Raw genomic sequence first — 19,126 nt, forward strand, 5'->3', positions numbered from 1 at the left:
TACTCAGTGCTTTAGTGAAAATGTCAGCAATTTGCTTATCAGTAGCACAGAATTCTATGGAGATCAGTCCTTTCTCATAGTTATCTCTTAAGAAGTGGTGTCTAACATCTATGTGCTTAGTCCTCTTGTGATGAACAGGGTTCTTTGTCATACTTATAGCACTAGTGTTATCACAGAATATTGGAATACAACCAACTTCAATACCAAAATCTACCAGCTGCTGTTTGATCCATAGCAATTGAGCACAATAAGAGGCAGCAACAACATACTCAGCTTCAGCAGTAGATAAGGCCACTGAGTTCTGCTATTCGGTAGCCCATGACACAAGACATGAACCAAGGAAGTGTGCCATACCTGAGGTGCTCTTCCAATCCACTAGAAAACCTGCATAATCAGCATCAGCATATCCTACTAGATTAAAATTGCTACCTTTGGGATACCAAAGACAGATCAGTGGTGCCTTTCAAGTATCTTTGTATCCTTTTGACAGCAGTCAGGTGAGATTCTTTAGAATTAGCCTGAAAGCGAGCACAAAGCCCTACACTGAAAACCCTGTCATGTCTGCTAGCAGTAAGATACAGAAGTGAACCAATCATACCCCTATACAACTTTTGATCAACAGATGAACCAGGTTCATCAACATCTAATTTAGTCGCAGTTGCAATGGGTGTGTCTATTTCTTTGGATTCTTCCATTTTAAACTTTTTGATTAGCTCATTTGCATACTTTTGCTGATGGATCATGGTTCCATTTTGACTTTGTTTGATCTATAAGCCTAAGAAGAAGTTAAGCTCACCCATCATGCTCATTTCAAACTCACTCCTCATTAATTTTGCAAAGTCCTTACTTAGCTTATCAGTAGTGGCCCCAAAGATTATGTCATCGACATATATTTGTACAACAAGGAGATCCTTACCTTTTTCCCTTAAGAATAAGGTACTATCAATTTTACATCTCTTGTAACCATGCTCCAGCAGAAATTTTGACAATCGTTCATACCATGCTCTTAGGGCTTGCTTGAGTCCATAGAGAGCCTTGTCTAACTTGTACACATGCTCAGGACATTCCTTGCTCTCAAACCCTGGAGGTTGTTTCACAAACACTTCTTCTTTCAGGTAGCCATTTAGGAAGGCACTTTTGACATCCATCTGATGAAGAGTGAATTCCATATGTGCTGCAAAGGCTATGAGAAGTCTGATTTCCTCTAGTCTTGCAACTGGAGCAAAAGTCTCATCATAATCTATGCCCTCCTCCTGGCTGTAACCTTGAACCACCAGTCTTGCCTTGTTTCTTGTAACAGTTCCATCTTCATCAAGTTTGTTCCTAAAGACCCATTTTGTACCAATAACTGATCTATCTTTGGGCCTTTGAACTAGATGCCAAACTTGACTTCTCTCAAATTGATTGAGTTCATCTTGCATTGCATCGACCCAATCCGCATCCTGCAAAGCCTCAACAACATTTTTAGGTTCAATAAGAGATAAAAATGCATCAAAAGCACATAGATTCTTTAATTATGATCTAGTTTTGACTCCAGATGTTGGATCAGTGATAATGTTCTCAATGGGATGAGAACTTTGACACTTGTGAGGTTTCACGACCAACTGGTTTCTACTAGATGTTTCTCTCATGTTCTGTTGCTGAGGAACAGGGACATGAACAGGTTCCTTTAAGGAATTTATTTCAATTTCTCTTTGATTAGTTCCCCCTGTCAGGTTGCCCTGGATGGAAGAACCTGTTCCATCACCTGTTCCTTCAGTTGGTGCCACTTTGACTTGTGTTAGGGCTTCAGTCAAGTCCTTTACCAATCCAATGGCTTCATCTTCATGTTCATGTCTCTCAGAAAGAATGTTAGTTTCATCAAATACTACATGTACACTTTCTTCTACACACAAAGTTCTTTTATTGAACACTTTATATGCTTTGCTATGTGAAGAATATCCCAAGAATACTCCCTCATCACTTCTGGGATCAAACTTACCTAGGGAGTCTTTTCCATTATTGTGCACATAGCACTTACAACCAAATGCCCTAAGATGGGATATGTTTGGTTTTCTCCCTTTAAGTAACTCATAGGGAGTCTTCTCTACAAGAGAACTAGTCATGCATCTATTGATTATGTAACATGCAGTGTTTACAGCCTCTGCCCAGAAACTGTGAGGCAGTTTACTAGAATGAAGCATGGTCCTAGCCATGTCCTCAAGAGTCCTATTCTTTCTTTCAACTACTCCATTTTGTTGAGGAGTCCTAGGGGCAGAGAAATTACGATCTATACCATTTTCATCACAGAATTCAGCAAACTTGGAATTTTCAAATTCAGTTCCATGATCAAACCTAATGGATGCAAGTTGATTTCCTAATTGTTTTTGAGTTTTTCTAACAAATGCAGTAAACATGTCAAATGCTTCATCTTTAGAAGTTAGAAATAGAACCCAGGTAAATCTAGAATAATCATCAACAAGCACCATTACATATTTCTTTCCACCTCTGCTCATTCTCATTGGACCACAGAGATCCATATGGACCAGTTCCAATGACTTGGTTGTGCTTACCATTTTCTTTCTTTTGAAGGATGATCTTACCTGCTTCTCCCTTGCACATACCTCACAAACTTTGTCTTCCTTGAACTTGATGTTGGGTAACCCTATCACCAAGTCCTTAGAGACTAATTTGTTTAGCTGATTCAGACTGGCATGACCAAGTCTTTTGTGCCACAGGAGGGGATCATTAACCATTACACTTAGGCAAGTGATTTCATTTTCTGAGAGAGTGGACAAATCTACAATGTAAATATTGTTGACTCTCTTTCCCTGCAAAACAATCTTGTTAGTGGTAAGATTAATCACAAAGCATTTAGTAGAGGTGAATGCTACAAGGTTACCTCTGTCACACAGTTGTGACACACTGATCAGGGTATATTTCAAGCCATCTATCAAGTAGACATTCTCAATGGAGTGAGAGTCTGTCTTACCTACCTTTCCAACCCCAATGATCTCACCTTTCTTTCCATTACCAAAGGAGACATTACCTCCTTTTAAGTCTTCAAGTGAAAGGAACTGGTCCTTGTTCCCAGTCATATGTTTTGAGCAGCCACTATCCATATACCATATTTGGCTACTTCCTTTCACTTGGACCTGCAAAAAGAAATCAGGGGTTAGTCTTAGGAACCCAAACTAGTTTGGGTCCCTTTCTATAGGCAAAAGGATGAATCAAATTCCTTTTTGCCCACCCAGGCAGCTTACTTTTTTCTTGAACAAAGGTTTTGTTCTTTTGACTGGCCTTTTCTTTTGCATTACATTCATTTTTGTAATGGCCAGTCTTGCCACAGTGTGTGCAGACTTTATTCTCAGGAAGTGTGAGGTACTTGCTTTTAGGGTCCCACTTTGGTGCTTGAGTCCCATAGCCAAGTCCTCTTTTGTTGCTACTGTGATACTCTTGCAACCAAGAAAGTGCATCAGAAGCCTTGTTCCATTTGCAAGTTCTGTCTAGTTCATGTTTCACTTTTCCTAGATCTTCTTTTAGGACTTTAATCAATTCATCCTTCTTATACAACTCATCCTTCATTTTTCCTAAGTTTTCCTCTAGAGTGAGATATGTGTGATCAACTTTCTTCTTTCCTGTTCCTAGTTTCAGTTTTAAGTTTTCAGACCTAAGTTCTAGGAAACTGGTGTCAAGTTCAAGAACCTGGTTCTTCAACTCAACATTTTTGCTATCACTCTCATTAGCCCTAGACTCTAGACTTTTTCATTTTGCTTTTAGGATCACACATTCCCTAGACAGTCTTCCTTCTCATGGTTAATTATCTCAGACTCATCAATGAAGTCTAGTAATAGTTCAGCCAGCCTTTCCTTAGACAGAAATTTAATCTTGTCTTTGAGATGAAGAATACTTACCTCTTGTTCATCATCTGATTCTCCGATGGCCATAAGGGCCTGTTCATCTCCAGCTTCATCCTCTGAGTCCTCATCTGATGTTTCTCCCCAGGCAGCAACCATAGCCTTTGTTGATCCTTTGTTCATTTTGGTTGAACCTGTTCCTTCTTCCTGTTCCTTCGTTCAGCCCTTTCTTTCTTCCACTCAATTTCCCATCGAGGGCAATTCTTGATCATGTGATCAGTCTTACCACACTTGTAGCAACCCTCATTGGTCCATTTCTCAGGAGCCCTTGGTTTTTTGAAGGTTGTACCTCTTGAAGAACCCTTTCCTCTCATCATGTACTTTTTGAAATCTCTTGTGATCATTGCCATTTCATCATCCTCCAGATCTGAACCTTCAGCAATTCTGAGAGCCAGAATTCATTCCTTCTTGGGTGTATCCATCTTCATGGTTTGCCTTCTCAGTTCATAGGCAGTAAGATTTCCAATTAGTTCATCTAGCTTGAGTGTAGCAATATTCTTAGATTCCTGAATAGCAGTGATTTTGCTTTCCCATGAGACTGGCAGAACTCTTGTCAAGATTTTCTCAACCTTGTCTTCTTCAAGAATAATCCTTCCAAGAGACTTAAGTTCATTTGTCAGTGTAGTGAACCTAGTATACATCTCTTGGATAGTTTATCCTTCCTTCATAGTGAAATTCTCATATTGAGAATACAGCAGTGTTCCTCTGGACCTCTTCACTTGAGATGTTCCTTGATGAGCCACTTGCAAAGTGTCCCAGATTTCCTTAGCAGTGGTATAGCTTTGGATCCTGCTGTACTCATCTGGACCTAGTCCACACACAAGCCATTTCTTGGCCTTAGCATTTTTCTCCCACTTCTTTAGGTCTTCAACAGTGCAGTCAGCTCTTGTCTTTGGCACATCAACTCCTTCAGCATTCTTCTTTGTGGTTGCTAGAGGACCATTAGTGACTATGTCCCAGAGTTGATAGTCTTCCCCTATGATGTGATCCCTCATCCTGTTCTTCCACCAAGAATAATACTGGCCATTGAAGAGTGGAGGCCTAGCAGCGGATTGCCCTTCCCAGTTCCCAGGTGGTGCACTCATGTTGTTCTTCTCCTTAGGTGTTAGCCTCTTCAAGGATAACCTGCTCTGATGCCAATTGATGTTCTAAACGTCAATACCACACAAGAGGGGGGGATGATTTGTGTGGTACCCAATTTTCGGTCTAGAAGAACCAGGTTCCTCTAAGTGATCTAACTACTACTATTTGCGGAATTAAAAGTACATAAAATAAAGAACACAGAGTTTTTTACGTGGAAAACACCTGGCTCAAAAGGTGAAAAAACCACGACCTACTACTCAGTAGGATTTTCCCAAACTTCCACTAAAATCACTGAGCCAAAACAGCATTTAATAAAATTCTTTGTAAACCTAAGGATTAACTCTAATCCCTTTATAGCACACAGCCTCAACTGTTGCGACAACTTCAAGTTAGCCGATAACTTGAATACTCAAAGTACCTATTACAATTGCTTCTAAAAAACCTGAAAGCTACAACTTTAATCCACCTACTACAATTAAACTAGAAATAAAGAAAGACACATAAAACTCTTTATGGAGCTGGTTCTTCAATCTTGTTCAAGTAGCTTCAGGAGTGCACACTTAAATCTCACATAAATTGCTTGCAAAATCGCCTTGCTCTTTTGCTCTCAATTTAGTTTTACTTCTGCGTATGTGCAACACCTGTAAAAGAGAACAATCACTGTTATTTAATGAGTTAGTAATTAGAGTTTGATTGAGACTCAATTGCTGATCTTCCATCAAAATTGAGTCCTTGAACAACACAAACTCCAACCCTATCTTTTATCCGGATTGTATTCTCTTCTCATAAGGAGACTTTCTCTCCTTATCCCATATGCAACCTTTTTGATCAGCTCACGAGATATTGTTGCTTGATCAATGGGACTTATCTCCTTCACGTGCATCTCACATGTATAGGTAGACAAACACTGTGCTTCGCATGATGGACCTGGTCCATGACTGAGTTCATTTGTCATTCTTCAAAACTTCACCTGTTCTTGGGCCAACAGAGGTAACCACATCGGTTCCATTTGAGGTAGAAGTAACACCACCTGCAGCCACACCTGTTCCAAATAAGGTAGAATTGGCCACACCTTTCACAGTGACAGTAGCAACCACACCTCCTTTCAAGTCCAACGCCATACCTTGGGATTACGTTGCCGAAGCTAGGCGAAAGGGAAAAGCAAAGATGGAAGAATCTGGTGCCGCACAAGGGATGACCCGAACTGGAAGGATCTATACACCTGAAAATTTGGGAGGATGAAGAAAGGAAGCTGCTACCAGACAACCTGTCATTGAAACTGGACCAGACGATCTTTGGAGGAAAGTACAGGCGAGAGAATACTTTGTCGTCAATCATTTAAACAAGACTCCTGCCCAGATATCCATCCTGTCGCTATTGCAAAATTCTGAAGCACATAGGAGTGCTCTAATGAAGGTGTTGAATGAAGCTTATGTGCCCAACAATATCACCAGTGGAGAGATGGCCAACATGGTAGGGCAAGTACTGGAGAGTCACAAGATCACCTTCCACGAGGATGGACTACCACCCGAAGGATTAAGTCACAATAGGGCATTGCATATCACAGTACAGTTCGAGGACAAATTCATCGCCGGGGTCTTGATAGATGCGGGTTCAAGCCTCAACATTTGTCCATTGACTACTATTAAAAGGTTGGGCAAAGATTTCCATGAGATACGAGCAGGGAGTATGAACGTGAAAGCATTTGATGGGTCTCAAAGGGCCACGATTTGGGAGATTAACCTTTGTCTGCAGATGGGACCAACTTGGTTCGATGTTGAGATCCAAGTACTAGACATATCAGCTACATACAATCTTTTATTGGGATGACTTGGATACATGTCGCTAGGGCTGTGGCTTCCACACTACACCAGGCCGTGAAATTCGAATGGAACCATCAGGAGGTAATCATTCACGGGGATGGAAGTAACCCCATTTACACCAGTCAAACTATCCCGGTTATCGAGAATAGAAGAAGGTTGGGTGGAGAAACGTATCATCACATTGAACATGTCAATGCAATTGAGAAGGACAAGTGATGGAGTAACAAAATAGAAAGCATATTGGCATGGTCTGGGTATGAACCCGGCAAAGGACTTGGGAAGAAACTCCAGGGCATTACCAAACCGATACAGTTGAAACGTCACGGCACAACTTTCGGACTGGGAGATCCATACACCTGGCAAGAATATAATGATTGGTCGCCACCATTTCGATTACCCTCTCGAGCAGCCAGTGCCACACCTGAGTCAGACTTTTCACCAGGCCAACACAATAAGGGATCTGCAGAAGAAGAAGCTTTGGCTGGGTTGCGAAATTTGTTCCTAGAAGATGAGAATATGGATTGCAATGCGATAGTTGAGGAGGAGGAGGAAGAAGGCCTCACCATTCAGATCGTAGAGAAGGGAGTTGTTCTCAAGAATTGGACTGCCACACCATCCCGGGCCCTCGAGTTCTGGGGTAGCTTGGCCATTAGCCTGACTTGTTCTATTAGCCATGCTAAGCATTTAAGATATTTTTAGTAGTTTTGTTTTAATGGCACATTTTGTTTCGAAATAATTGCTCGAGCCATCGAGCCGTACCTGTTTTGGATATTTTCAAATTTAATTAATGCATTGCCATTTATCATTCATTATTATCTTTCACATTTTTCTTCTACAGCGTTATTATTACTTTTCCTGATGAACCGATGACTGTGACATGTAATGAGACAACGCAATATAAGGATAGTGACTCAGAAGAAGAGGATGAAATACCTGAGGAAGTTGTCTGAGAAGTTGAGAACTTTGAGAACAAACCTAAGTCCAATTTGGACGAAACCGAAGCAATCAATTTGGGAGATTCAAAAACCGTCAAAGAGACTCGCATAAGCATTCACATATCACCATCAGAGAAGGAAGAATACACTCGTTTCCTGAAAGAGTATGAGGATATTTTTGCATGGTCATATGATGACATGACCGGTCTGAGCACATCCATAGTGGCTCATAAGTTGCCTACCAATCCAATGTGTCCGTCGGTGAAGCAGAAACTCAGAAAGTTCAAACCAGACATGAGCTTAAAGATCAAGCAAGAAGTCACTAAGCAGATCAAAGCCAAAGTCCTTAGGGTAGTTGAGTACCCAACCTGGTTAGCCAACATCGTACCAGTTCTGAAGAAAGATGGGAAAGTAAGGGTGTGTGTTGACTATCGGGATTTAAACAGAGCAAGTCCCAAGGATGATTTCCCGCTGCCAAATATACACATTCTGATCGACAATTGCGCCAAGCATGAACTCCAATCCTTTGTAGATTGCTTCGCGGGTTATCATCAGATTTGGATGGACGAAGAAGACGCAGAGAAAACAGCCTTCATTACACCATGGGGAGTGTACTCCTACAAAATGATGCCATTCGGTCTAAAAAATGCTGGGGCTACCTACATGAGAGCCATGACGACCATCTTCCATGATATGATACACAAGGAAAGAGGTGTATGTCGACGATGTCATCATCAAATCCAAGAGGGCCGCAGATCACATAGCAGACTTGAGGAAGTTCTTTGATAGGCTAAGAAGGTACAATTTAAAACTGAACCCCGCAAAATGTGCTTTCGGGGTACCCGCAGGAAAGCTGTTGGGATTCATTGTCAGCCGCCGAGGAATCGAGTTGGACCCGTCCAAAGTTAAGGCTATCCAAGAGTTACCACCACCAAAGAGAAAAAAGGACGTGATGAGCTTCCTAGGACGCCTCAACTACATCAGTCGCTTCATAGCACAGTCTAGAGTAATATATGAACCCATCTTTAAAATGTTGAGGAAAGATGCTGAAACCAGTTGGACCGAGGATTGTCAAAAGGCTTTTGACAAAATCAAGGAATACATATCAACGCCACCAGTCCTAGTCCCGCCAAAACCTGGGAGACCTTTGCTACTCTATCTGTCCGTATTAGATGGAGCTTTCGGGTGTGTTTTGGGACAACATGACGAGACCGAAAAAAAGGAGCAAGCCATATATTATTTGAGTAAGATGTTTACACCATAGGAAGCACGGTATTATTTGCTAGAACGCACTAGTTGTGCTTTGACATGGACAGCTCAGAAATTGAGGCATTACTTCTGTGCCTATACCAGATACCTCATATCCAGGATGGCCCCTCTGAAGTACATCTTTCAGAAGCCCATGCCAACCGGGAAGTTAGCCAAGTGGCATATATTATTGAGTGAGTTCGATATCATCTTTGTAACTCAGAAGGCAGTCAAAGGACAAGCATTGGCAGACCATCTTGCTGAAAATTCCGTAGGAGGAGAATATAAACCACTAAAAACATATTTTCCTGATGAAGAAGTATCATTCGTAGGTTAGGACATTGCTAAGCCTACGACGGATGGAGAATGTTCTTCGATGGGGCTGTAAACTTCAAAGGAGTGGGCATTGGAGCAGTTTTGGTATCAGAGACAGGTCAACATTATCCGGTGTCCGCAAAGCTTAGGTTTCCGTTCACCAACAATATGGCAGAATATGAGGCTTGCGTTATGGGGCTCAATTTGGCCATCGATATGAATATACAAGAGTTACTGGTAATTGGTGGTTCGGATCTTTTGGTACATCATGTTCAAGGAGAATGGGCTACGAAGAACACCAAGATACTACCATACTTGTATCATGTGCAGGAATTGATGAAGAGGTTCACAAAGATAGAATTCAAACATGTGCCCAGTTCAAAACGAATTTGCAGACGCACTGGCTACCTTGTCATCAATGATACAACATCCAGACAAGAATTTCATCGATCCCATCCCGGTGAGGATGCATAATCAACCGGCTTACTGTTCTCATGTTCAATAAGAAATGGATGGAAAACCTTAGTTCCACGACATCAAAGAATATTTGGCAAAAGGAGAATACCCGGAACAAGCAAACCATACTCAAAAACGCACACTGCGGAGGCTGTCCAATCACTTCTTTCAAAGCGGAGGGACCCTGTATAGAAGAACTCCTGATCTGGGGTTCTTAAGGTGTGTTGAAGCAAAGGAGGCTTCCAGATTGCTTGAGGAGATACATGCCGGAACTTGCGGACCACATGTGAACGGTTTTGTTCTAGCCAAAAAGATACTCAGAGCTGGATATTTTTGGATTACCATGGAAACGGATTGCATCAAGTATGTCCAGAAATGCCACCAATGCCAGGTACATGCAGACATAATAAAGGTACCACCAAACGAGCTCAATGCAATAAGTGCACCTTGGCCTTTCGCTGCCTGGGGAATGGATGTCATCGGTCCAATCGAGCCCACCGCTTCTAACGGGCACCGGTTCATTTTAGTGGATATCAACTATTTCACAAAATGGGTAGAGGCTGCATCTTACAAAGCTATAACCAAGAATGTCATCGCAGATTTTGTCAAGGATCATATTGTTTGTCGATTCGGGGTTCCCGAGTCCATCATCACTGATAATGCCGCCAATCTCAATGGTGATCTGATGAAAGCCATGTGTGAAACCTTCAAAATCAAGCACAAAAACTCTACAACATACATGCCTCAAATGAACGGAGTTGTGGAAGCTGCCAACAAGAACATCAAGAAAATACTGAGGAAGATGGTAGAAAATCACAAACAATTGCACGAGAAGTTACCCTTTGCCCTATTGGGGTACCGTACCACAGTCCGCACATCAACTGGGGCAACTCCCTATTTACTGGTTTATGGTACCGAAGTTGTCATTCCAGTCGAGGTAGAAATTCCTTCTTTAAGGATCATACAAGAAGCCGAACTCAGTGATGCAGAATGGATAAGGAGCCGCTATGAGAAACTAGCCCTCATAGACGGAAAAAGAATGAATGTAGTATGTCACGGTCAGCTTTATCAGAATAGAATGTGCCGAGCTTTCAACAAAAGGGTCAGACCAAGACAATTCGCACCGGGGCAGTTGGTGCTGAAGCGGATCTTTCCGCATCAGGATGAAGCCAAAGGGAAATTTTCACCCAACTGGCAAGGTCCTTACATGGTTCACCGGGTGCTAACAGGAGGGGCACTCATACTTGTAGAAATGGACGGAGAAGTTTGGCCAAAACCTATCAATTCAGATGCAGTCAAGAGATACTATGTTTAGATTGTTTACATTCATTCATCTGATGTAACTGAACTACGCTTGACCTGATTCCCGTTTAAGAGGGGATATGTAGGAAGCCCTGTGGGTTCGGTCACATCTTAATAAAATCTTCATTTCCCCAGAACTAGAAACTAGGCAGAATTTTGAGGAGGACCCTCAAAATTCCGGAATAAGGCCAGCCGACGCCATCGTATGCCAGACAGTCAGAAATTTGTTAATTAACCGGGGCATAATTTTTAGAAGGATTCTCAAAATTCCGGAACAGATCCAACAAACTTTGTTGCACGCAGAACGGCCAAAGGATCAAACTGGGGCAGAATTTTGAGGAGGACCCTCAAAATTCTAATGCAAGGAAGCCGCAATGTCTCTAAAAGTGTTACAGTCATTAGTTCATCTAATTTACTTAATATTGTATACCGCTATGTTTTCTAAAATAACTCTATTTCACCAAATAAGTGCATATTCTTCGAAAACTTCATTTCTATGGTAACCACGTGTTACCCAGGGTGACTTGAACAGGGCCTCCAGAGCAAAGCAAAGCAAAGCAAGCAGACAAAGGCACGAACCAACCTCCCCACAGAACTCACGATTTTTCTTTGGATGCAGGCACAGTGAATATAACAGGAGTAGTCGCAAATATACACATATCAAAATCACTATCCTCATAACAATAGGACCGCCGCAGCGCAAATATATCTCCAGCTAAGAAATATTCTGCTCCTATTTGCTATTTGTCTATCGCATAAGTCTAAGAATTGCCTTCCCTTGCATGAGACTAAGCCCTGTCTCAAATTTTGCATGAGGCTAAGCCCTGCCTCCATATTTGCATAAGGCTAAGCACCACCTTCTCTCTGCATGAGACCAAGCCTTGTCTCAAATCTTGTATGAGGCTAAGCCCTGCCTCCATATTTGCATAAGGCTAAGCACTGCCTTCTCTCTGCATGAGACTAAGCCCTGTCTCAAATATTGCATGAGGCTAAGCCTTGCCTCCATATTTGCATAAGGCTAAGCATTGCCTTCTCTCTACATGAGACTAAGCCCTGTCTCAAATCTTGCATGAGGCTAAGCCCTGCCTCTATATTTGCATAAGGCTAAGCACTGCCTTCTCTTTGCATAAGGCTAAGCCTTGCCTCCATATTTGCATAAGGCTAAGCATTGACTCCTCTTTGCATGAGACTAAGCCCTGTCTCAAATCTGGCATGGGGCTAAACCCTGCCTCCATATTTGCATAAGGCAAAGCACTGCCTTCTCGTGAGACTAAGAATTGTCTCCCTTTGCATAAGTATTGCTCCATTTTCAATTTGCATTATCTTCTTCTCTCAGGGCTAAGCTCCGCCCCCAAACTCTGCACGAGGCTAAGCATTGCCTTGTTATTACCTTTTCTATCATGTCTCTGCACTTCATGGGCTGATGTATAGCGAACTTGTCCAAAGGCGTCATAGTCCGAAGGCATCATCCTCATAGCCTGAAGACACCATGTCATGGCCTGAGGATCTCTCAATACTGCACATCATTATTCAAAGGCGTCATGGTTCAGAGGCACCATTTTCATGGCCCGAGAACATCATTTCATGGCCTGCAAGTCTCTTATCTCATGATTCATGGCCCGGGACGTCATGGTCTAAGGACGTCATTTTTCTATCCAAAGACAACTTTCATGGTCCAAAGGGAATTTGCATCATGTCTAAATTCTCGCAATAATCTATATACTTTCATGCATTGTGTTTAAAGTTTTGCAGGTAATTCAGAAGTGAACCGTTCTTTAAACAGGAGCAACCTTCGCTCCGGTTTCCGCTCATACCATTTATACCTTGCCATTATTTCAAACGTAATCGATTCCCATCAATTATCCGCCTTATCTCTATGACCGTTTAGATACCAGCCCTGTGATACGTCCGTTGCAATTCAGATTTGCCTTCATAACTCCACACAAACCCATCCGACACTACCCTTCACAAAAGACAATTTTTTTGAGGCATACTACCATTCCTATAACAATTCCATCGGTTTCATTAACCGGTGGATGCAGAACTACGCAAGGCCTGATTCCTGTAAAACCAGGGATATGTAGGTAGCTCATAGACTAGGGTGTGGCCTATATTTTTCAAAACACCCTATTCAGTCAAAATCGGTCATCATTTCTTTACCGGATAACTCTTTCTTCCTTCCCGGGTAAAGAGGGGAAGCTGTTGATACCCAATTTTTCTCTCATATATTTTTATATGCATATATACTTCCAAAATAGTGCACATGCATTATTATTAGATTTACAAACATGCACAAGTATTTCTATAATTTTATCTATAATTTTAAAAGCTTTCAACCAATTTATTTCTGCATTTTTACTATACAAATATCCAATAATTATTCCTCATATTATTTTTATGATGCTTTAATCATCTAAATTCATCATTTATTCCCAAATAGTGCCTAAATATTTTAATTGCATTTTTTATAATTACATTTGCCTTTTTCAAGCTAGAATTGCACATTTTGCAACAATAGCCCATGCATATGCATAATTATGTTATCTACATAGAAAATGACTTTTTATATTTTTATAATGTTAAGTAATTATTTTAAATCATATACATGCACAAATGATATTTTTATCGTTTATAAATTATTTTATAAAATTATTTTTATTAAATTAAATGGGTATTTAACTAATAACCCTAAATTCTTTTTTTCGGACCTAGGCTACCAAACCAGCCCAATGCCTAAAATACCTAGCCCAATTACCCTGACCCAATTATCCCACCCACCCCAGCCTGAAATCGATCCTGGCCGTTGATCTCACAAGATCAACGGTCCAAAACCCACCTTCCTTTTTTTTTACGCTAACCCCCCAAACCCTATCTCATTTTCTAAAAATTCGTCGCCCCTGAATCTCTTCCTCCTCTCTTCTCTCTCAACCTTCTCCTAACCCTAGCCCACCGTCACTAATATCCCCCTTGACTCATGGGGTTTTCCTTCGATTTCATGCCTTATCTGGCCTCCTATCTCTACTGGTTATACGATTTCTATGCTGCTTGATGTAAATCTCAAGAGACTCAAATCAAGTCTGGTTCAAAGTCTCTCCTTTCTCGATTATTCCGTCTATGTCCACTCCGATACCTGTGAGTACGAGTATCTTCATATTTTTGGGGTTTCAAATCTCTAGTTCAAACGAGATTTGGTTCGCTTCTGTCTATTTTTATGAACCTAGCTTTTCTGGCTGAATCCGTTTAGATCTCTTTAGATCTGAAATGGTTTTGTGTTTGTTTGGTATTTCTCCCTTAAAATTTCCTGTTCTTACTATTATTATTGACCGATTTCGTTTACCCTAAAGCTAGGGTTTTGATTTCTGATGGATTTCTGCAAATGTTTTCATCTCTGACTTTCTTATTTACCTTTCGACTGATTTTTACCTGACTTAATCAAGCTCCATGTATGTCTTTGTATTTCTTAGGGTTTTGATTATTTGACTGTTTATCCTACTTTCTTTTGCCTGTTTACCTTTAATTCTATCAATTAAGTGTTAATTGATTTTATTACCCAAATTAGGGTTTGAATTTATTACTCGCATTTCCTTATTAAGATTTTACATGTTTTACTTATTTATGTGATTAATTATCCGTGCTATTGGCCTAATTTGGTGTTCTGACTTTTAGTTGATCTCTGGACTTACTACTTACCTTATTTAGATCTCAATCTTGATTGCTGATTTATTCTGTGTTAATTTAAGTGATACTTCCGGGATTCTGCCTATTAATTGATTCCTGTTATCCCTAATTGACTGATTAACTGATCTCCTTGCCTTATTTGTGTGTCACTGATTCTCCTACCTTATTTGGTTCTACTCTACTATAAGCAATAAAACCCTTCATTGTTTTGATTTTAAAACACACTCAGACTCAGACATATACACACTGAGACACACAAGCTCCCACCTACACTTACACACTTACACTCACACGACTTGAGTTCTTTCTATCTCTCTGATTTGCTGCATTGTCTAGTCGGCTGAAAGCCAAGGCTAAAATCTTGGATTCCAACTGCCTTCACCTTCTTGTTTACTTTCTCCCTAACTGGTATGCCCTAATTCCTGTTTTGTTCTACTCTATATGTTTATGTAGTCAGTTTTATCACAGACCTCAACATGCTCCTGTTTGGTACACGATTCTTGACCATCTCTTTCTCAACTGCTATGCCTTAGTTCTTGTTGTCCTGCTCTATTCCATGGGATTATATGATTAGTTTACTTCAAGCTTCGATATGCTTCTGTTTGCCATGTGTTTGCATTCTTCCTGACTAGTATGGCTTAATTCCTGTTAACCTACCCTGTTCTATATGCTTGCGTGATTAGTTGACCTTAGCATGTCTAGCCCATGACTTCTGTTTACTTCTTTCTAGATTAGTATGCTCTAGCTCCTGCTACCCTATGTTATATGTTTGTTTGCTTGATTATTTCAAACTTCAGCATGCTTCTGTTGAATATACGCCTACCTGGTCTTACCTAGTAATAACTAATAGACTAGGTAATCTTCAGTAATGTGAAACCTTGATGGCTTCAGTTGTATACTCCCTATTCAGAACAAGTTTAGGTATTGTCAATATGTGTGGTCAGTTTTGGCTATAATTCAAATATTTCTGCCCTTGTTGTGATTGCTTTAATTCTTGTATGTCATCCATGTCTGAACTAGTACCAATCTGGTAAATATGGACTCTGTTCTGTTTGTGGTCTTGTAATTTGATCCTATTTGTTCCTATAGAACCAAAATTGTTTTCTAAAATTGTCCCCTCCCCTTTACATATACTATTTTCAAACTTCTACTCTTATCTATCTAGGTTCCTACAACCTCCAGTGTGAGCACTGCCTATGGTCCCTGAGACTCCTTTGAACTCTGACACATTGGAGCTGGTTTCTAATCTCTTGTAAATTCTATGTTGAATGTATGGATCCAGTGTGAGCATTGCCCAGGGTCCTTGAGGCTATTTGGGAACTTTGACACATTGGAAGCTTGGCTTAAGGTGTTGTGGATCCTGCTACTGTTTCAAGACTATTGTGCTGAAGGCCTGGCTCTCATATTTATGTTGGGCTTGCTAAGGCTCCCTATAGTGTAATGAATAGCTTTGTGTAATTCATTCATATTGGTCTGTAATAACGTAGCTTTGTGTAATTCATTCATATTGGTCTGCAATAACGTAATAAGCCTTGTAAAAAAAGATATGGGGTTATTGTTAAAAGTTGGGGAGGGATTTTATATATCCTTGTTAGGTTCAGGTAGAAACCATGTCTGTGGGTTGTTGTGATTCTTTATGTGCATGCCATTAGAAAATCATGCCTATAAGACCTTGAAATCTGGAATTCTCATACTCTGGCATGCTAGAAATCCTGCCTATAGTTTGTTTTTTGTGTCAATTCTGCATCAAGAATCCATGTTCTACGCATATTCTCAATCTCAATGTCCATTAAGGATCATGTATATAGGACCTTCTTTGTGTAAATTACTGAACTTGCCTAGCAATGTGTTAACGTCTCTGCCCACGTAGATTCCATGCCTATACGGAATTAAAAATCAATTTCTGCGATTTAGATATCATGCCTATAGGGAATTTAAAGTCAATTTATGCAATTTAGATATCGTGTCTATAGGAAATAAATAAATCAGTCCCACACCTAGAAATCATATTTATAGGAGCTAACTGATTTTGTAAATTAGAAAGCATGTCTATAGGATCTAAAGAGATAAAAACCTGTTTGTTGAATTCAGTAACTGGTTTAGATACCATGCCTATAGGATTCTGCTCTGGTCCTCACTTAGGCAAGCTTGTAGGGTAATTAGGAATTCTGGGTCTAAAACTGTGATTTTGCTGCTTGAAACATGCCCAGATTTAGAATATTAACAAAATCAGTAGGATAACTGATAGGTACTGCTGCTCGCTTTAGTAAAGCTGTTGATGCTCATCTAGATATCCTTTCTATAGGATCCTAAGCTATAAAAACTTTGTTTGTGTTAATGGCGTGCATTGGTTGGCTACTTGTGGAGGTCAACGTGAGCCTTTATTTGCTTCTTATGTGACAATCCTATATGAATTTAGTTTGTCGCTTTTTTCTCATTTTAAGCTATGTAGGTGAGTCCAGATCCATCCTAAATAGAAGTCCTAAACACCTCCAGGACTATAGGTAAGGGACGGGTAGTGCACGCATAAGGTACGCATTAGAAGCTACTAGAACGCTTTGGTAACAACTGAAAGATAGTAATGGGGTAGTAAATGAGATGATGACATGTGCGCTAATGCTATGCGTAACACCCCAATTTGGGGAGAGGTACCAAGTATTGCATGAAAATGATCCTATAGGCTAAAAAACCTAGGACCCTTTTTTATTCCTGTTTTGAAATGATGTCTTTCTAAACTGTTTTATACCGCTTTAAGACTAATTCTCTTAATTGAGTTTGGCCGGGACCCACCGTTGTGGACCTCGAGGGGTGCCTAACACCTTCCCCTGGAGGTAATTTCGAGCCCTTACCCAATCTCTGGTGACGTAAACTGGTTTCATGAGTTAATTGTTCTACGTGCCCTAACGCACCTTAATCCGTTAGGTGGCGACTCTTCAAATTCATTACCCAATCCCAAAAGGAAAGGAGTTGTCCCAAATGTCAAAGCCCGGACTCCGCGAGGAAAAAGGGGGCGCGACAGACCTTACCATCAAAATAAATTCTATCTTCAGCAATGCGGAATGGAATTTTGATTTCATCCAATACCCCATTCCCATGGACATCAAGCAGGTGTTTCAATCCATCTCATTTCCACATCCTCCAACATTGAGTACTAGCTCATCTGGAACCTCACCAGTAATGGTCTTTTCAGCTCTAAATATGCTTACAATATGATCTGTTCAGAAATCACCCCAATTCAAACCAAGAAGATACCTTTGGCTAGATCTGGAAACTAGGAGTCCCTAACAAGATAAAATTCTTCACCTGGTTGATGCAGCATAATAGACTCCCCACTGCATTGCAACTGAATAACAAAGGATTAAATGTCAACCCTCAGTGCCACCTATGTGCCTCTGCAGTGGAAGATATCAACTACATCTTCTTCGAATGCAAAAATGCTAAGACATTCTGGAACTCCCTAACTAGAATGTACCAATGTGTCCTCCCACACTAACCTTAATTTCTCGATGTCTCAATGGAAGGACACTTGGCACAGAATCATGAACATGCAATTTAACAGTGCTATCACTTGGAAATCACTGCTACTATTCTACTTCTAGGGAATATGGATAACTAGGAATAACAACCTTTTCGAAAATAAAAAGAACAATGTCCCTGTTAAACAGACCATTGCTAGGGCCACAGAATACTTTCATGTTGGGGTGAAACTTAAGGTTAAGACCGATATGCAGAGGATCCATATTAAATGGAAGCCACCACCTAATGGCACATATCAACTTAACATTGATGGGGCAGCATGCCCAATATCACGAGTAGGGAGAATTGGGGGGGGGGGGGGGGTTGATAGGAATAGCAGGGGTGACTGGGTTATGGGCTACTTGAGAGGGCTACCCCATACCACAACGCTCGACGCTGAAATCCAGGAACTTTACCAGGGGCTAACTTTAGCACTCCAGCACAGGCTAACGCCGTTAACAATCTCCACTGACTCTGCACAGGTTATCAACTTATTAATGAAGGTAATTTGATTTTTAACTATATCATTCATGAATGCAGGTACTTGATGGTGCAGCTGGGGAATCCAGCACTGGAGCACGAATACAGGGAACAAAACCAGGTGGCGGACCTCCTCGTAAAGGAAGGAGAAGAGAAAAAGCTTTTAATAGGACAGTATTTTTGGTAATTCCTCCGGTGTTTGTAAACAAAGCAGTGTGTGTAGACATCCTAAGAATTGTATTTGTCCGTAATGTAAGGATAAACAATTATGTAGGTCAAGACTTTGGTAACGCTACATTAGGGAGCAGCAGCTCCCAAACATAGCTGTAATTCCTTTTGGCTTTATATATATATATATATATATATATATATATATATATATATATATATATAT

Source organism: Nicotiana attenuata, unplaced genomic scaffold (genome assembly GCF_001879085.1).
Source record: "Nicotiana attenuata strain UT unplaced genomic scaffold, NIATTr2, whole genome shotgun sequence".
Lineage (NCBI taxonomy): Eukaryota > Viridiplantae > Streptophyta > Magnoliopsida > Solanales > Solanaceae > Nicotiana > Nicotiana attenuata.